This window comes from Puma concolor, chromosome B2, assembly GCF_028749965.1.
Source record: "Puma concolor isolate L17-30 chromosome B2, mPumCon1.1.hap2, whole genome shotgun sequence".
Classification (NCBI taxonomy): domain Eukaryota; kingdom Metazoa; phylum Chordata; class Mammalia; order Carnivora; family Felidae; genus Puma; species Puma concolor.
The window spans coordinates 97010417-97031209 of NC_141671.1; the positions used below are offsets into that span (position 1 = coordinate 97010417).

Consider the following 20793-nt stretch of genomic DNA (forward strand, 5'->3'; position numbering starts at 1 on the left):
TTATTGCTGCTCCCTAACTGTACCTTTCTGGGTTTTCTTGCACACATACATCTGGGGAACACAATCAAATGATTAACTAACCATGGAACACTCCCAAGTGGGGGATTCTGTGCTCTCATGGGACAGGGGACTGAGAAATGGGGGGCTTCTCTTGGGATTCACTATAGTATCTCCTTCCTTAAACTAAACTGACTTATTTCTTCTGCTCCTGCTTGAATTCTGGGAAGCCCACATTGGCTCTCACCAGAGTCTAAACTGTACCATTTGAGACATTTTATGATCTTTCACAGTTTTTTATATCCTCCTTTTTTTTGTCTCTCTTTAAGAAGAATGTTATTCTGTCTTGCTCACCATCATTCTTTTTCCTTCATATGGTTACATTAAAATCTGCTTAGGAGATGTGACTTTATTTAATTATTCCAAGGTTATAGGCACTGGGGGGAGTCATCTCAGCTTGGGGAGAAACTTGGAAAATAAATATATCATTTAAAAGTGAACATTGGGGGCGCCTGGGTGGCTCAGTCAGTTGGGTGTCCGACTTCGGCTCAGGTCACGATCTCGCGGTCCGTGAGTTCAAGCGCCGCGTCGGGCTCCGGGCTGATGGCTCAGAGCCTGGAGCCTGCTTCCGATTCTGTGTCTCCCTCTCTCTCTGCCCCTCCCCCGTTCATGCTCTGTCTCTCTCTGTCTCAAAAATAAATAAACGTTAAAAAAAATTTTTAAAAATAAAAGTGAACATTGAAGGGCACTTCGGTGGCTCAGTTGGTTAAGTGTCTGACTTTAGCTTGGGTCTATGATCTCATGGTTCATGGGTTCAAGCCCCATGTGGGGCTCTGAGCTGACAGCTTGGAGCCTGGAACCTGCTTCAGATTCTGTGTCTCCCTCTCTCTCTCTCTCTCTGCCCCTGCCCCATTTGTGCTCACTCACTCTCTCTCAAAAATAAATAAATAAACATTTTTTTTTTTTTAAAAGCGAACATTGATAGGGGTGCCTGGGTGGCTCAGTCCGTTGAGCATCTAACTCTTGATTTCAGCATAGATCATGATCCCAGGGTTGTGGCATTGAGCTCCATGTCAGGCTCCATGCATGGAGCCTGCTTAAGATTCTTTCTCTCTCTCTCTCTCTCCCTCTCTCTCTCCCTCTGCCCCTCTCCCCTACTTGTGCTCTCTCTCTCTCTCTCTCTTAAAAAAAAAAAAATAACATTGATAGGACCCAAAGAAAAACGTGTTTTCCATTCTGAAAAAAAAATTAATATGTGTTTGGTTTGGTCTGGGTACTATTAACTGGGTGTGTGGAACTGTGTTATAAGGTTTAATGCAGAGATTTACCTTGACTACTGAAGTTGAATGAAATGACTAGTAGTTGGTAGAGTCATGGAGCATAGAGCTCATTCACAGAAATGGCTACTTGATGGGTCATAAAACTAATTAAAGCCAAACTTGAGAAAAAGAAGAATGGCAATAGCATTCGGGAAGGGCATGGCCAACTTTGCTTTGTTGTATTATTCAAAATGACTCTTTCATGTGGGAAAATATTTTTACTTCAAACAAATACAGGAAAATATAATTGATCTGGGAAAACAAAATAGACAAATTAGCACATGCTCAAATTCTAGAGTCCAAAATAAGTCAAGCTATAGAGCCAAAAAGAAATTCAATAAGCAATACCTTTTATTTCTGTTTCCGGGTTAGTTTTCACGTAATTTTTGCATGTGAGGTGAAACTCAGTAGTACCTGACTATGACCCCAGACATTAAAGATGTAATCAGGAGGTAGTGGCAAGGGGAATGTAAAAAAAAAAAAAAAAAAAAAAAAGAAAAGAAAAAAAAAGAAAAAGAAAAGAAAGTAAAGATCCCTGAGAGAGGAGATGGCAGTGTAGGAGGATGCTGGGCTCACCGCGTCCTGCTGATCACTTAGATTTCACCCACACCTGCCTAAATAACCCAGAAAACTGCCAGAGGACTAGCAGAACAGACACTCCAGAGCCAAGCATAGACAAGAGGCCCACAGAAGAGGGTAGGAAGGGCGGAGAGGCGGTACGTGCCACACAGACTGGCAGGAGGGAGCGGGGCAGTGGAGGGGCAACCCACCTGGCAAGGCAGAGCCCCCGAGTCTGACTTGCAAAAGCAGAGGGGCTGGACAGAGTGTGTTCTGACAGCCAGCAGGACTTAACATCTGGAATGTTATAAGTTAACACCTCTGCTCTCAGAGAGCAGGGAGGGCGAGAGGACATTGGGAAGGAGAGATGTTGAACGCCGGAAGACAGAGCTCAGCCCTGTCAGAAGGCACTGGCAAGCACCATCTCCCTCTCCCACCCCCCAGCTGAAACCCCAAAGGGAACCAGTTCCCCTCACAGAACTTGCTTGCACCGCGCAAACACCCAACGCTGTGCTTCTGTGGATCCATCCCTCCGATGGTCTGCCTGCCTCCCTCCCTGTGCTGGAGGGACCCTCCTGCAGGTGACCACCAACAGCAAAGTGAGCTAAGCCTGCCCTTCCCGCCCCTGTGTACCTTGAGGATCCACCCTGGCTAATATGCCAGATCCCATCAAAGCAGCACCACAAGCCTGGCAGTGTGCAAGTAGCCCAGATAGGGGCCACACTACTCCACAGTGAGTCCTGCCCCTGTGAGAGGGGAAGATAAGGTACACACCAGTCTGACAGTGGCCCCAGCGGTCGGCTGGGGACAGACATCAGGTCTGACTGCGGCCCCGCCCACCAACACAAGTTACTCCAGATAGCACAGGGAAAGTGCCCTGCAGTTCCTTGCCACTCCAGGGACTATCTAAAATGATGAAACGGAAGAATTCTCCTCAAAAGAAACTCCAGGAAGTAGTGACAGCTAATGAATTGATCAAAAACGATTTAAGAAATATAATGGAACAAGAATTTAAAATAATAGTCGTAAAATTAATCACTGGGCTTGAAAAAGTATAGAGGACAGCAGAGAATCTATTGCTACAGAGATCAAGGGACTAAGAAACAGTCAGGAGGAGCTAAAAAATGCTATAAATGAGGTGCAAAATAAAATGGAGGCAACCACAGCTCGGATTGAAGAGTCAGAGGAGAGAATAGGTGATTTAGAAGATAAAATTATGGAAAAAGAGGAAGCTGAGAAAAAGAGAGATAAAAAACATCCAGGAGTATGAGAGGAGAATTAGAGAACTAAGCAATGCAATGAAACATAACAATATCTGTATAATAGGAATTCCAGAAGAGGAAGAGAGAGAGAAAGGGGCTGAAGGTGTACTTGAACAAATCATAGCTGAGAACTTCCCTGATCTGGGGAAGGAAAAAGGCATTAAAATCCAAGAGGCACAGAGAATTCCCTTCAGACGTAACTTGAATCAATCTGCACAACATATCATAGTGAAACTGGCACAATACAAGGATAAAGAGAAAATTCTGAAAGCAGCTAGGGATAAACATGCTCTAACATATAAAGGGAGACCAATAAGACTAGTGACAGATCTATCTACTGAAACTTGGCAGGCCAGAAAGGAATGGCAGGAAATCTTCAATGTGATGAACAGAAAAAAAAATGCAGCCAAGAATCCTTTATCTAGCAAATTTGTCATTCAGAATAGAAGGAGAGATAAAGGTCTTCCCAAACAAACAAAAACTTAAGGAATTCATCACCCCTAAACCAGCCCTACAAGAGATCCTAAGGGGGATTCTGTGAGTGAAATGTTGCAAGGACCACAAAGTGCCAGAGACATCACTACAAGCATGAAAGCTACAAACATCACAATGACTCTTAACCCATATCTTTCTATAATAACACTGAATGTAAGTGTACTAAATGCTCCAACCAAAAGACATAGGGTATCAGAATGGATAAAAAAACAAGACCCATCTATTTGCTGCCTACCAGAGACTCATTTTAGACCTGAGAACAGCTTCAGATTGAAAGTGAGGGGATGGAGAACTATCTATCATGCTACTGGAAATCAAAAGAAAGCTGGAGCAGCCATACTTATATCAGACAAACTAGACTTTAAATTAAAGGTTGTAACAAGAGACGAAGAAGGGCATTATATAATAATTACAGGGTCCACCCATCAGGAAGAGCTAACAATTATAAATGTCTTTGCACCGAATATGGAAGCCCCCAAATATATAAAACAATTAATCCCAAACATAAGAAACCTTATTGATAAGAATGTGGTAATTACAGGGGACTTTAATACTCCACTAACAACAATCAATAGATCATCTAGACATAGGATCAATAAAGAAACAAGGGCCCTGAATGATACATTGGATCAGATGGACTTGACAGATATATTTAGAACTCTGCATCCCAAAGCAACAGAATATACTTTCTTCTTGAGTGCACACGGAACATTCTCCAAGATAGATCACATACTGGGTCACAAAACAGCCCTTAATACATATAAAAGAATTGAGATCAGACCTTGAACACTTTCAGACCACAATGTTATGAAACCTGAAATCAACCACAGGAAAAAGTCTGGAAAATCTCCAAAAGCATGGAGGTTAAAGAACACCCTACTAAAGAATGAATGGGTCAACCAGGCAATTACAGAAGAAATTAAAAAATATATGGAACAAATGAAAATGAAAATACAACAATCCAAAGGCTTTGGGATGCAGCGAAGGCAGTCCTGAGAGGAAAATACATTGTAATCCAGGCCTATCTCAAGAAACAAGAAAGATCCCAAATACAAAATCTAATAGCACACCTAAAAGAACTAGAAGCAGAACAGCAAAGACACCCCAAACCCAGCAGAAGAAGAGAAATAATAAAGATCAGAGCATAAATAAACAAAATAGAATCTAAAAAAACTATAGAGTAGATCAATGAAACCAAGAGTTGGTTTTTTGAAAAAATAAACAAAATTGATAAGCCTCTAGCCAGGCTTCTCAAAAAGAAAAGGGAGATGACCCAAATAGATAAAATCATGAATAAAAATGGAATTATTACAACCAATCCCTCAGAGATACAAGCAATTATCAGGGAATACTATGAAAAATTATATGCCAACAAACTGGACAACCTGGAAGAAATGGACAAATTCCTAAGCACCCACACACTTCCAAAACTCAAACAGGAAGAAATAGAAAACGTGAACGGACCCATAACCAGCGAAGAAATTGAATCAGTTATCAAAAATCTCCCAACAAATAAGAGTCCAGGACCAGATGGCTTCCCAGGGGAATTCTACCAGACATTTAAAGCAGAAATAATACCTATCCTTCTCAAACTGTTCCAAAAAATAGAAGGGAAGGAAAAATTCCAGACTCCTTCTATGAAGCCAGCATTACTTTGATTCCTAAACCAGACAGAGACCCAGCAAAAAAGAGAACTATAGGCTAATATCCCTGATGAATGTGGATGCAAAAATTCTCAGTAAGATACTAGTAAATCGAATTCAACAGCATGTAAAAAGAATTATACACCATGATCAAGTGGGATTCATTCCTGGGCTGCAGGGCTGGTTCAACATTTGCAAATCAACCAATGTGATACATCACATTAATAAAAGAAAAGATAAGAACCATATGATCCTGTCAATCGATGCAGAAAAAGCATTTGACAAAATTCAGCATCTTTCTTAATAAAAACCCTTGAGAAAGTCAGGATAGAAAGAACATACTTAAACATCATAAAAGCCATTTATGAAAAGCCCACAGCTAATATCATCCTCAAAGGGGAAAAACTGAGAGCTTTTTCTCAGGTTTTAAGATCAGGAACACGACAGGGATGTCCACTCTCACCGCTGTGGTTTAACATAGTGTTGGAAGTGTTAGCATCAGCAATAAGACAACAAAAGGAAATCAAAGACATCAAAATTGGTAATGACAAAGTCAAGCTTTCACTTTTTGCAGATGACATGATATTATACATGGAAAACCTGATAGACTCCACCAAAAGTCTGCTAGAACTGATACATGAATTCAGCAAAGTCTCAGGATACAAAATCAATGTACAGAAATCAGTTGCATTCTTATACACTAATAACGAAGCAACAGAAAGACAAATAAAGAAACTGATCCCATTCACAATTGCACCAAGAAGCATGAAATACCTAGGAATAAACCGAACCAAAGATGTAAAAGATCTGTGTGCTAAAAACTATAGAAAGCTTATGAAGGAAATTGAAGAAGATATAAAAAAATGGAAAAACATTCTGTGCTCATGGATTGGAAGAACACATATTGTTAAAAATGTCAATACTACCCAAAGCTATCTACACATTCAATGCAATCCCAATCAAAATGGCACCAGCATTCTTTTTGAAGATAGAACAAGCAATCCTAAAATTTGTATGGAATCACAAAAGGCCCCGAATAGCCAATGTAATTTTGAAGAAGACCAAAGAGGGGGGCATTACAATCCCAGACTTTAGCCTCTATTACAAAGCTGTAATCATCAAGACAGCATGGTATTCGCACAAAAACAGACACATAGACCGATGGAATAGAATAGAAACCCCAGAATTAGACCCACAAAAGTATGGCCAACTAATCTTTGACAAAGCAGGAAAGAATATCCAATGGAAAAAAGATAGTCTCTTTAACAAATGGTGCTGGGAGAACTGGACAGCAACATGCAGAAGGATGAAACTAGACCACTTTCTTATACCATCCACAAAAATAAACTCAAAATGGATAAAGGACCTGAATGTGAGACAGGAAACCATCAAAACCCTAGAGGAGAAAGCAGGAAAAAACTTCTCTCACCTCAGCCGCAATTTCTTACTTGACACATCTCCAAAGGCAAGGGAATTAAAAGCAAAAATGAACTATTGGGACCTCATGAAGATAAAAAGCTTCTGCACTGCAACGGAAACAATCAACAAAACTAAAAGGCAACCGGCAGAATGGGAAAAGATATTTGCAAATGACATATCCGACAAAGGGCTAGTATCCATAATCTATAAAGAACTTACCAAACTCCACACCCGAAAAACAAATAATCTGGTGGAGAAATGGGCAGAAAACACTTCTGTCTCTAAAGAAGACATCCAGATGGACAACAGGCACATGAAAGATGCTCAACGTCACTCCTCATCAGGGAAATACAAATTGAAGCCACACTCAGATATCACCTCACGCCAGTCAGAGTGGCTAAAATGAACAAATCAGGAGACTACAGATACTGGCAAGAATGTGGAGAAACGGGAACCCTCTTGCACTGTTGGTGGGAATACAAACTGGTGCAGCTGCTCTGGAAAACAGTGTGGAGTTTCCTCAAAAAATTAAAAATAGATTTACCCTATGACCCAGCAATAGCACTGCTAGGAATTTACCCAAGGGATACAGGAGTGCTGATGCATTGGAGCACTTGTACCCCAATGTTTATAGCAGCACTTTCAACAATAGCCAAATTATGGAAAGAGCCTAAATGTCTATCAACTGATGAATGGATAAAGAAAGTGTGGTTTATATACACAATGGAATACTACATGGCAATGAGAAAGAATGAAATATGGCCTTTTGTAGCAACATGGATGGAACTGGAGAGTGTTATGCTAAGTGAAATAAGTCAAACAGATACCATATGTTTTCACTCCTGTGTGGATACTGAGAAACTTAACAGAAGACCATGGGGGAGGGGAGGGAAAAAACAAAAGAGGTTAGAGAGGGAGGGAGCCAAAACACAAGAGACTCTTAAAAACTGAGAACAAACTGAGGGTTGATGGGGGTTGGGAGGGAGGGGAGGGTGGGTGATGGGTATTGAGGAGGGCACCTGTTGGGATGAGCACTGGGTGTTATATGGAAACCAATTTGACAACAAATTTCATATTTAAAAAATAAAATAAAATAAAATAAAATAAAATAAAATAAATAAAATAAAATAAAATAAAATAAAATAAAATAAAATAATGAGAAAAAAAAAGAAAGTAAAGCAGAGCCCCTAAATAGTTTGAGTAGATCTGACTAGTGCAATAGAGCTAAAACACCCCAGAGACTGCATTTCAAACACAGCCAAAATTAGTATGCAAGCAGCACTTGAATCAGAGCTCTTTTTCTTCAACAAGGGTATATTTATAGAATCTGAATAGCTCTAGAAGATGCTGATTATTCACACTACTTTGGCCTAAGCTTTTATTTATTCTTTCACTCCATCAAATATTTATTGAGAATCTTCTGTATAGCAAACATTGGTGCTGTGAGAACAAGATGAGTTTCCTGGCCTCATGGAGACTATCATAAACAATTACCCAAATCATCATTTGATTAAAATTATGATGAATGCTGAAAGAAGATTGCAGTGTGCTTTAGAAGTGTACTAAAGGGACCCCTAACTGGAGCAGGGGTTCAGGGAAGGTGCCTGCAGACTTGAGATTACAACCAAGATCAGAAGACTGAGAAAGATGAACTACTTGGTGAAGAAATACTACAAAGATTCCTCAGTAGAAGACACAGAATGATGAGTGGGGACAGAGTGTCTTGAAGCCCAGTGCACCCAAGAAAAACAAAGTGAGAGCGTGAGTGTTGGCGTGGTGAGCAGGGGATGAGGCTGACAGGTGGGCAGGGACCACAGAAGCAAGGGGAATGTTCTAAATATTTAGCAACTTGGAAAGGCACAGACCCAGCGGGTCAGAAGGGAGACTGACTGCCAACAACCTGGTGTGGTGGAACTAGCACAACTGGCTGACTGTCAGCTCAACAGAAAAGGCCTCGTAGGACAAGTTATGAGTTCCAGACTTGATACGCTCACCAGAAGGCAGTACAAAGTTTTCAACAAGGAACATCAGGATCAAATATGAGTTGTAAACATTTTCTAGGTAGAACAATCTACAGAAGATGAATTCAACAGGAGCACTTACACACACATGCACAGTGGTGTTCAGCGCACTGAGATGAACAACAGAGATGGAAGTTGCTGACCCTGGGGATCTTTCAATTTATAGCTAATGCCACTCAGATATTAATCACCCGAAGATCTGCTCTGGCTAGGTAGAAAGTTCTAGAAGCTCTTCAGAGCCATGTTGGGACAGAAATACAGTCTTTGCCTCAAATTCATTATATCTTTATACAATAGATGAAAATACCATCCTAGTATCTCCGTATTACAAAAGGAAAATCACTTAATTTTGTTGTTATTGTTACTGAATGACTTTTTTTCCCCTGAGAGTCAACATATTTGTAGTGAAATCATTACCCTCCAGGCCTGCATAAATCACTCTCCCAGTACAGAAAGCCAATAGAGCCTCTCTGAAGGTTTCACTTCCCAGTGATCCAACACTGGTACTCACACCTTTGTCTCTATGTATCAGCAAGAAATTGCCCTAATCTAGAGACCATCATCTTTCCACCCTCCAAAATGTCCCTATAAAGTCAAAGTGGCTTCATTTTCTCACAAGCTGTGTGAGGCTCCTCCTTATTTCCTTCCCCAGTATATGCTTTAGCAAAGCTATGTAAATTAGTATAGACCCATAGTCAGGGTTGGGGGAGAACAGTCAACCTAATATTTAAAAAAAAAAAAAAAAGAGGAGCACCTGGGTGACCCAGTCAGTTGAGCAACTGACTCTTGATTTCTGCTCAGGTCATGATCTCAGGGTTGTAGGATGGAGCCCTGTGTTGTGCTCCACACTGAGCATGGAGCCTGCTTGAGATTCTCTCTCTCTCTCTCTCTCTCTCTCTCTCTCTCTCTCTCTCTTTCTCCTTCTGTCCCTCTCCCCTGCTCACGCTCTCTCCAAAATAAAAAACAATAATTAAAAAATAGGCTAAGGTCAAATGTAATTTTTAAATATTCATTTGATGTATTTCAAAAGTAAATTCCTAAGAAACAAATTAAACAGGGGTGCCTGGGTGACTCAGTCGGTTAAGCATCCAACTTTGGCTCAGGTCATGATCTCACAGTTTGTGAGTTCGGAGCCCCACCTCAGGCTCTGTGCTGACAGCTTGGAGCCTGGAGCCTGCTTCAGATTCTGTGTTTCCCTCTCTCTCTCTGCCTCTCCCCTGTTAGTACTCTGTCTCTCTCTCTCAAAAATAAATAAACATTGGGGCGCCTGGGTGGCGCAGTCGGTTAAGCATCCGACTTCAGCCAGGTCACGATCTCGCGCTCCGTGAGTTCGAGCCCCGCGTCGGGCTCTGGGCTGATGGCTCAGAGCCTGGAGCCTGTTTCCGATTCTGTGTCTCCCTCTCTCTCTGCCCCTCCCCCGTTCATGCTCTGTCTCTCTCTGTCCCAAAAATAAATAAACGTTGAAAAATGCAAATTCTCAGGCCCTCAAGAGGGTAGGGTCCTGATATAAAATAAATAAATAAATAAATAAATAAATAAATAAATAAATAAACATTAAAAAAATTAAAAGAAACAACCTAAACAAATGGAAAATTCACCGTAACATATTCAGAAAATATAAAAATGTATAGAGCATGGACAAAGAGACAGTTCTCCTTCCTCCCTTCTGATCTCACTCCACAGGGCGATGAATGCAGTGTGTATACATTGCCATTTTTCTATGTTTATCAATACATACACATATAGAGTTTTCTTTTTAAAATGGGGCCATTCCAACATATAAGGTGACATATCATTCTCATCATTTAATATATCCTAAACTTTTTGAAGTGTTCTACATGGCAACATCTCATTCTTTTTAATAACTTGATTATAGTTCATAGTATGGGTTTATCATCATTTTGTTATATGTTCCCTTATTATTGGGCACTTTTTGTGTTTCCAACTTTTTTTTTTTTGCCTTTGAAGCAATGTTGTAATAGCATCTTTATAATTATGTCTTTGTCTGTTTATAAAATAAGATTCCTAGAAGTGGGGCTGTAAGATCATAAGGGGTTCACATTTTTATTTAAAAGAAAATGTTAAACTATACTCTAAAAAGGGTGATGTTAATTTACTTTCCCAAAGAAATCATTTTAAATGGGATCAGGGGGAAGAAAGGACCTCATATTCCTTATCTGTAAAATGGTAACAAAGCTACTTACTTTGTGAGATTATAGTACAGACTAAATGAAATAATCCAAGTTAGTGTGGGTTGGGTCTCTCCAATCAGTTGAAAACCTGAATAGAAAGACTGAGGTCCCCTGAGAAAAAAGAAATTCTGCCTCCAGACTGTCTTCAGACTCAAGTGCAACATTAATTGCCAGTGCCAGGCAAATGGCCTGGAATCCAAAAATTTTGACTGCTATTTTTAGACAAATGAGCTTGAACCCAGTGTTCTGTTCATTACCACCCTCCTCCCCCAACACACAACATTAACATACATACACCCACACTCACACTCTCACACAGAATCACACAGGTCCACACAGGAACCTCTGGAAAACTCTGAGCCCACGTTCTTCAGTCTACCATAAGAAATAAAAGCCCAAATTGTGAAGAGATGTATTCAAGAGCTTCTTGAGCAGTGTTGAAGCCAGGAATGAGGTCTCCATCTTCTGGAGGCCTATTCCCTTCTGCAATACCACTTCTGCACCTTCAGCTGGGTACTTCTTGTTTCATTAATTTAAGCTGTTTGCTTCACAACCCACATAGCATGTGCACCTTAACCTCTAGAACATGCATTAGTTAATGCCATGACACTGCCCTCTGCTTCTGCTTTGTGCCACCTTTAGTGAGAGTTCTCTGTCTCTGCTCCCTTTCCCCTTGGCTTTCACTTCAGTATGTTGTACTGCAAGAGGCAGGAGGAAAAGAAGAAGAAAATCAGAGAAGGAAATATCAACGACAAACTCAGCTAAGCCTTTACCTAATACCAGACATGTTACTGCTCCAACTTGGCCTGGAGGAAGCAAGTCCTAGACTCTCACTACCTTTATTTTGTGACAATAGGCATGATTAAATTAAAGCTCCTATTGTCCTGAGGTTGCTCATTTTCCTAAATATACATGGTCTCATGTAGCCAGCAACACATTCTGGGTCACATTTGTTCCAGCTGCAACTCTGTGCTTTCCAAAGTACTGCTAATAGGTCTTGCTACTTTAGCTGCTTCAAACAGAAGGGCTTCCCAGAATATGCCCAAACATGCAGGAGAAATTTAAAAATCTACTCATGACCGAGTTGGCAACCTAGAGTGACATTCAAGAGTGGCTCAAATGAAAATTTACTCATAAAAAATTGGTGGATATATTATGGCTAATTGCAAGGGCATTTTGGTATTTTAAAATCCATTCCAAATATGGAGGTGGACACTCTCCTTGTCTGTGAGTGACTTCTTGAGAAGACAGGGTGGAGGAATGGAGAGAGACCCATGCACCTGTGTGTGTAGTAGACCCACCAAAAAGCATCTCTCCATGTAATGCTGAGAAACTCAAGTCTGAGGATAAAATAGTGAGAAATAACAAATAGCTATATTTATTGCTTGTCAACACCAATCATGCTCAGGAGGAATTTAATAAGAAAATGAACCAAATGAACTAAATTGGTGAATAAGTGGTTTGAAATGGAGAATAGGCTTTGAAATGCTTAAACCTTTCTCAAGTGAATATCTTTCTGCAAGTAATATTGTAATTTTTAGCAAAATTCATTAAAATTAAGTCTTTTGATGAAGTTCATCTTTGTCACCATGTGGAAGTCAGCAAAAAGCCCATAACTGTTCACAGTGTGGCAGGATGAACCTAGACTGGGTCAAATCCTGACACCTGGGTTTCTGTTTGTTACTATTTCTTAGATGTGGCCCCCTTGCTTACACCATCTTGGAACTTATATGGAGATAATCCCTAGTCATAAATTTAACTGGACAAGCTATTTCCCAAACTAGAAAACAAATCCTTCTTAAAAATAATTTTTTAAGATTTAACCTGCTCCATTCACCAGCCATCTGGCAATTTCCTCTGGAGCAAGAGCCACAAAAAATTTCCGAAGTCCAGGGGCATATGCAGGCCCCAAACAGTTCAGAGATCTAGAGTCTGATAAGATCACAACAAATGTTGCCACTCAGTATAACACGGAAGCTCTGTGTGCTGTACTCTCTTCCTGTACCCTCTGACTGGTCATTCTTGCCCACTGAGTCAGGACTGCCCAGCCCAGGGGCAGGACTCAGTCAAGTCTTCACCGCAAAGCTTTTCGTTTACTGTCACACATTGTCCTCAAAGCATACCCATAGTGCTAGAGAGGTTGTGGGTGTATGAGCTTCCTGGGACTGCTATAACAAAGCATCACAAACTGGGTGGCTTAAACAACAGAAATGTATTGTCTCACAGTTCTGGAGGCTAGATGTCCGAGATCAAGATGTTGGCAGTGCTGGTTTTTTTCTGAGGGCTGTGAGGGAGGTTCTGTTCCAGGCCTCTTGTCTAGTTTCTGGTGGCCTCAGGCACTCCTTGGCTTTTAGATGGCATACTCCACGTCTTTACATTGTCTTCCCTCTACATATCCATCTCTGTGTCCAAATCCCTTCTTTCAGAAGGCTACCAATCCTTTGGATTAGGGCCCATCCTAACGACCTCCCTTTAACTTTCTTATTTCTATATTCTTTCCAATAAGGTCACATTTACAGATAGTGGTTAGGACTTCAACATTTTGCAGGAGAATGCAATTTAACCCATAACACTGGGTCAAAATGAACATCCATATGCAGTCAAGCCAAATCCTGGAACTTCAGCACCACTATGTGCCCACCATATTAGTTCTCCCAGACCTTGAATCTCCAGAAGCAGGAGTTACGGTCCTGATTCTTCCTCTCACAGAAGACCCTTTACTTCCTGGTTATATCAGGTCATCTCATCCTCTAAGACAAAATTACTATACCAGGCATCTGGATTATCTTTAAAGCACCACAACATTCTAACCCCAAACAATGGCTGTGGTTATTTAATGTGCATTTGCAAAACTAAGAGAGCTACTCAAGTAACAGGACATACTTGTCAACTTCTCTCAACTTGAAAAATTGCTACATAAGGGGCGCCTGGGTGGCTCAGTTGGTTAAGCGTCCGACTTCGTCTCAGGTCATGATCTTGCAGTTTTTGAGTTTGAGCCCTGTGTTGGGCTCTGTGCTGACAGTTCAGAGCCTGGAGCCTGCTTCAGATTGGGTCTCCTTCTCTCTCTGCCCCCTCCCATTCACACTCTCTCTCTCTCCTTCAAAAATAAATAAACTTTTAAAAAAATTGCTACATAAAATAAAGATAATGGTGTTGCTTTTGACCACCTCATAAAGTTGTAAAGGCCATATGAGATGGTAGGAAAAATAAATAAACCACAATGAAACCTAACACATATCTTAGGTGTAAACTCTTGTAAAGCAGGAGTCAACAAACTTTCTCCGTGAACCAGATAGTGAATATTTCAGACTTTGTGGGCCAAGAGGTGAAATTAAAGATATCATGTAGATACTTCTACAGTAGTCCCCCACGATCTGTGGTTTCAGTTACCCACCATCAACCACCGGCTTGAAGTAGATAATCTTTCTTCTGTTGTATTGCCAGAAGGTCAATAGTAGCCTGATACTATGTCACAATGCCTATATCATTTACTACATCTTTTCATGTAGGTATTTTATCATCTCCTATCACCACAAGAGGAAGTATCAATACAGTACAATATTTTGAGAAAGAGAAAAAGACCACATTCACATAACTTTTATTGTAGCATATAACTACAATAAAACTGTTCTATTTTGCTGTTGGTTATTGTTGCTAATCTATCACTGTACCTAATTTATAACTTAAATTTTATCATAGGTATGTATGTATGGGGAAAAAATCATAGTATGTATAGGGTTTGGTACAATCTGTGATTTCAGGCATCCACTGGGCGTTTTTGAATGTGTCACCTGCAGACAAGGGGAAACTACTGTGTAGCTAGAATGCAAAGCTTTTGCAATTTTGTGGGCAAAACTCAAAATATAATAATAATTGAGTAGTTTTTTTTATAAATGCAGGTCTATTAATAAGAATAATGAAATTCTTTGGTGGGGGGAGGGCCTAACACTTCCTTAATCAGGGTTTAAAACTAGTGATTCCTATTATCAAAATGGGTTGCAAATGTTCATCTGTTAATGCTGATCTGGAATAAGATTTTATGCACTTCACCTCTGCAGATGTCTTTTCATACGTATAGGTGATCCACGTGGCATCCATAACATTGTCGGTTTATAACCATGTCACTGCAAATTTTCGCGCATGGAGTGACAACTTGAAGCAATGCGGCTACCACACAGGGCTTCTGTCACAGCTCCTCAGCTTTTCTGGTGGAGCACAAAAGCAGTCATAGACAATACTTAAACAAATGAGTGTGGCTATGTTCCAATAAAACATTATTTTTTCTCAGTTTTTTTCATGAAATATTATTCTTTTGATTTTTTAAACCATGGAAAGAGATAAACATCATTCTCAGGCTGTATAACAAGCAATGGACTTGATTTGGTCCTAAGACTGCCTTGTACCAATTCCTGTTTTAGAGGATTCTTTGCCTGAAGAAAAAAAATTGATCCTCTTCTGATTACTCCTTCTGGACTAAGATAATTCATCTTGATTTCCACCAACGCCTCTCCCACTAATAATTTATAAGTGTTTTCTTACTACTACAGTACATATACTTTACTCCTAAACTGAGTTGTGTGTTCTGTAAATTACTTCTCATAAGCAGCACTGGAAAGAACTCAAGTGTGTGAAAACAGGGGAACTTGCTTTGTTTTTTCAACATCTCCCAACATCCAAAACAATGTTCGTTCCTTATAAAACTCCCCATACAGGACCTTCCCAAACTATACCCATCCCTTGGGCCAGTCCTTGCTCCTGCAAAAGGCCTTCCCAGGCATTCTGGTTCGTCCTTAGGTCCACCTTCTCTGTGTTTCCATTGAACTTACGATCCATGCCACATAATTTACCACTAACCCTTGATGAGTTCTCATGCTAGTTTTGACTCTTAAATAAAACCAAAAGTATCCCAAGGAAGAAATTGATGCTATTCTTATTTTTCTTTCCCTTGGAAACTAATTAACTCCATACTAGACACAATCATATGCTGTGAGTTCCCTGTTAGTAGGACTGGCTGCTCCCCTGGCACTTCTTTAAGGATTAGATTGGATCACTGTCCACCCACCTCTCTGGCCCAGAGCCTTTTGCCAAGGCCTGACTACACTGAATCAACAGTGATGCCATCCATGTGGGCACCGAAACTCCAGAGCTCAAGGAAGGGGACTGGTACTCCAGCCATGGCTGGAAGCCAGTAATTAGTACCTCAGAAGTGACAAATTAGAAAAAATATTAACTACCGAAAGATTTTCTTAAGCACAAAGTTTTAGGGAACTCTGACCAAGTTCACTCCCTATTTTGTGCCCTCTCGAAATATGTGAATTTCTAGAGTAAAGGGAAAAGTGCAGTGTCTCCCATTCCACATCAGTCTCCTCACTTGGCATTTTCATTCTTAGAAGATATCACAGTAATTAGCATAAAAGTTTCTAAATGAAAAGCTTGACCCTTGATATATAATATGAGCCCCATGGCAGTAACCAGTATTTTGAAGCTTGTCAAAGCAGGGATTTAAAGTACCAGACCAACATGTTTTCCTCTATGGATGACTTATAGTGCGCGATTAATAAAACACCCCAAGATGTGGTAAGAATAGGCGATATCACCACACCTTGGGTGGGGGAAGCCACTGGCTCAGGCACACCTCAGGGGTGTGGCAGGACACCAGAGTATCACCACACCTATTGAGTGTGGCGGCTCAGTGAAAAGCAAACACTTGCGAAGGAGAAGGAGAAAAATCAATAGAGGTGCCTCAGGAAGTGATACTAGAAAATGATGTGAGGTTCAGAGGATTTTCACTGCAGGTGGAGACAAACAATCAAAAAGAGATCACTTCTTTAAGGGGTTCAGGCAATTGCTACTTGTGAATGCCACAGCCTTGGTTTTTGAGTGAGCTGGGATTGGTGCCTTTTCTGGTCAATCTCTATATAGGACATTTCCCAAATTGCTCGATCTTCTAAACACTGTAAGGATTTGGAGACTGAGCTGAAAACTCAATTAGCATTATGCAAACTGTGGGTTTCTGGTATTTCTAGTAAGTTTTGGGAGCTGCCAAATAATCCTGCCAAGTTCCCTTGAGCTTGGAAAGGCCTGGAAACACTAATCCAAGAAGATGGCTGGCTGGGACAAGTACTAATTCTTTCACAGGCTGAAAGGGAAATGATTCGGGACTGGGGAGGTGAACAATTTGTGAGGGAACAATTAGGTCCTCAGGATGTCCGCTTTGGAAAAAGCTCTGGGTGGAACTGGACAGGGTTGAGAATAGTTTGTAAGACCACAGAGACATGAGATGTAGGCACAAGGGATCAAATGTAAATCTTCATCTGCAGTAGGGTGCCTCCTCCAGACAAGCTCTAATGTCTAAGGAACTCAGAGAAATTAATCTCAGGAGGTTTCCGTTCCTCAGTAAAATTGGAAGATGTCAAGTTTTCCATACAGGTTATAGGTACGAAAATACATTACCTTCCTCGGTGGTTCATTTGGCTTTCACACAGATTTGATTTTATTTAGTTAGTACGTAGTTCTTTTAAAATGGCACCTGACTTCCTCCTTCTTTTTGTTCTGCTTTATTTCTCATAAGACTGGCTAGTTGTCAAGAAGAATCTATTCTTGCAACAAGTGTTTTCAAGAATCATACATAACTGGTGTTAACAACATCGTTTTAGTAAAGAAAGGAATGGAAAGACAAAGCACATATAATGAGCACTCTTTAGGGGCCAGATTCTGTGTTAAAGTATTTTGCATTTATTGTCTCATTTCCTTGAGGAAGATATGTTCTGTTAATTTTAGGATTGATACAAATCAGAAAAGTTATTAAATTTCAAAGGGCTGAAGAGTAAATGGATAATCGAGAAAAAGGTTTATCAGAAGGAAAAGTAGTTCAGCTCAAGTGTGGCTGGAGAGAGGAATTTCCACTCTCTTGATTAGCAGATAGGTAGATAATGGCACCAGGTGGGATCTCTATCCACTCTTCAAACAACTATTATCCAGATCCTCTGTAGCCTCCCCTCCCCACCACATGCCACCACTAATGAGTTTGTCATTATATTTGAAATGGAAAATCAGCCTTTTTTTTTTTTTTACCTTTCTGAGGAATTCATTACTTTGTCTTCAATATCCACCTAATAAATACTGTTGATAGGTTATCATTGCATCTTCCAGTCATCCATTTATTCAATCATTATTTATTGAGTACGTACTATGTGCCAGATCCTGGGCTACACACTACATCCAGTGCACAATCACTGCCCTCAAGGAGTCCACTGTCGATTCCCCTCTCCTTAGGAAGCAGGAGGCAAGGACACTAGCTAGAGGTGCAGCACGGCACCGGGAGGCAGAATGTAGTCAGTGCTCTGATATGTGCAGCTAGTGGTGACTCCCCTACTCCCAAATAGGAACTAGAAGACCATTACTTCTAGAGAACCAGTGTCAGAGCCAGGTATAAGAGTCTTTGATATGGAAGAAAAATCCAGTTAGTGATCAGAAATGGAAGAAAACAGAGGAGCAATTGTTCCCATTTGGGGGCAAAGAAGGATATGGAGGATTCTATAAGTCAAGGTGTCTAGTGCATAGGGAATTTTACTGGGCATAGATTCCTCCATGAACAGTGAGGGAGCTCTCAAGGATGCTGTTCATGGCTCTGAGGCAGCTCAGAAGTTCAGAGAACAGAGAGAACAGGAAATTAATAACTATGTTTAAAAGGAGCATGACATGAGTCAAATGACTATGGAATACAGAATCAAACCAGAGTATCGATCCTGGCACCACCACTTCCTTGGACAAGTAACTTCAGCTCAGTGAGTTTTAGTTTCCTTACCTGTAAAATAGGAATGATGTTTCATTGTAAAAATTAAGTGAAATGATGTATATAAAGGCCCTGGCACATTCTAGATATCCAAAGAGCAGTAGCTATTTCCATTATTTTTAAGTGTGGTAGAATAAGTGCTAAATTGAAGAAAGCACCATAAAAAAGACATCTTGAAGTCATCCCTGGAGAAGCCTAGAGGAGGTCTTCCTGGTGCACAGCCCTGAAGAATGAGGAGTCCCACAAATGGTCATGGAGGGAGAATAGAAGAAACCATATGGGTGAAACATGTCTACTGCCTAAGTGTGGCTGGAGCACAGAGGACAGAGTACATGAGGAAGAGGGGTGGGAGGGGAGGTGGAGCCACAGCAAGGAGCCAGCCAAGAGGAGACGCGTGCCAGGCACAAGAGATACATTTTCCCTGACCAGCTACAGACTATATGAATCAGGTAATAATAGCTTATACTTATACAGCCAGCACTTAATTAGAACCTCCTATGTGCCCAACACTATTCTAAGCACTTTATGTATATTAACTCACATAATCCTCCCATAACCCTTTGAGCTAACTGCTAAGAAAATGAAGCCACAAAGAGTTAATGAACCAGCCCCAAAACATATCACATTAAAAGTCCTCAGATGGATAAGGCTGAGAGGGAGGGAATTTGGAAAGAAGACACATTAGAAAAGGAAGCCATGAGAAATGAGTCAGGAGAGACCATCCAGGTAAGAGATGAAGGTTCCACAACTAAGGCAGAGGGGAAGGAAAAGGAAAGGATACTCTTAAGTGTAAAATCCAGAGCATGGGGAGTCTGGTGACCAGCTGGATATGGAGACAAGTTATTCCTTTAGGAAAATCTCTTGTGAATTCAGTTGGTCTGCTTTTCTCTTTGAGACATTTCTATACTATTGTCCTTTTCCGAGGGGATAGTTTTACAAGAATGACAGCTTACACTTTCACCAATATCCATTCACTTGTCCCTATCCCCCAAATCTAAACAGTCAAAGGTATTAGGACTTCAAAAAAAATTCAACCTGGTGTTTTCGCTTTTGCCTTGAAATGGGGTATTTACTCTCCATCTAACAATAGACATGTTGTTTCTATCTTCTAGGAGTTTCACTTTGATGTGTCAAAGGAAATGCCATGAACTCTAGGGGAGAGTCATCACTGCGTGAGTGCAGGATAAACAGCAGGTGTGGCTGGGGCTTTAGGAGAGGTGCCAGTCCTCCTATTCCATTTTTAGGGATAAAGAAGATGAATATTTCAAATGCTTTGGTTTTCAGAAGTCAAAGACCATTTCCCAAAGAGTCTTCAGATAGAAACCCAACACTTCAGAGTGAAGCTGCATAAGAGAGGGGCCTCTCACTGTCCTGATGATCATGATTAGGAGGCTGAAACCAACACAGTCTTCTTTGCATCACTTGGGTGAAACAGGTGTGAGACAGATGCACTGCCTGAACACCTGTGTAGGTTGAAGTCAGCTCATCAGTTTGAACATTAAGCAATGACCTTCCCTCTTGGAAGTTTACAAATTAAATTGTGTACTAGACACAAGTAAACAGATGATCTGCAACAGCTAGCCTCAGAGACCAGAAAGAGATAATAGCAAGAGTCCCTTACATTCTTTTTTTTTTTTTTTTAACATTTATTTATTTTTGGGACAGAGGGAGACAGAGCATGAACGGGGGAGGGGCAGAGAGAGAGGGAGACACAGAATTGGAAACAGGCTCCAGGCTCTGAGCCATCAGCCCAGAGCCCGACGCGGGACTCGAACTCACGGAGCGCGAGATCGTGACCTGGCTGAAGTTGGATGCTTAACCGACTGCGCCACCCAGGCGCCCCAAGAGTCCCTTACATTCTTATTGTGTCTGTAACCCTCACACAGGGGTCTCACTGAAGTGATCATATGCATATTCTTGTCTCCATTGAACAGTGCAGGGATCAGAAACTTGGAGAGCTGTCTTGCCCAAGGTGACAAAATGATGGTGATGATTCACTCCTGCTGCTAAGTAGCCTACCATCTGGGGTCATTGCAGGGAACTCTGAACTGTTCCTTTCTATAACCAGAATGGTTTCTTCTTTCCTCCTAGA

At 40.9% G+C, this 20793-nt stretch overlaps 1 long non-coding RNA gene across 1 annotated transcript in view; it reads right to left on the reverse strand.

The window, feature by feature from the left end:
* The window catches only part of LOC147581122 (uncharacterized), a 441824-nt gene that overhangs the window by 288825 nt on the left and 132206 nt on the right, over positions 1 to 20793 (reverse strand). The gene's annotated exons all lie outside the window — the stretch shown is intronic.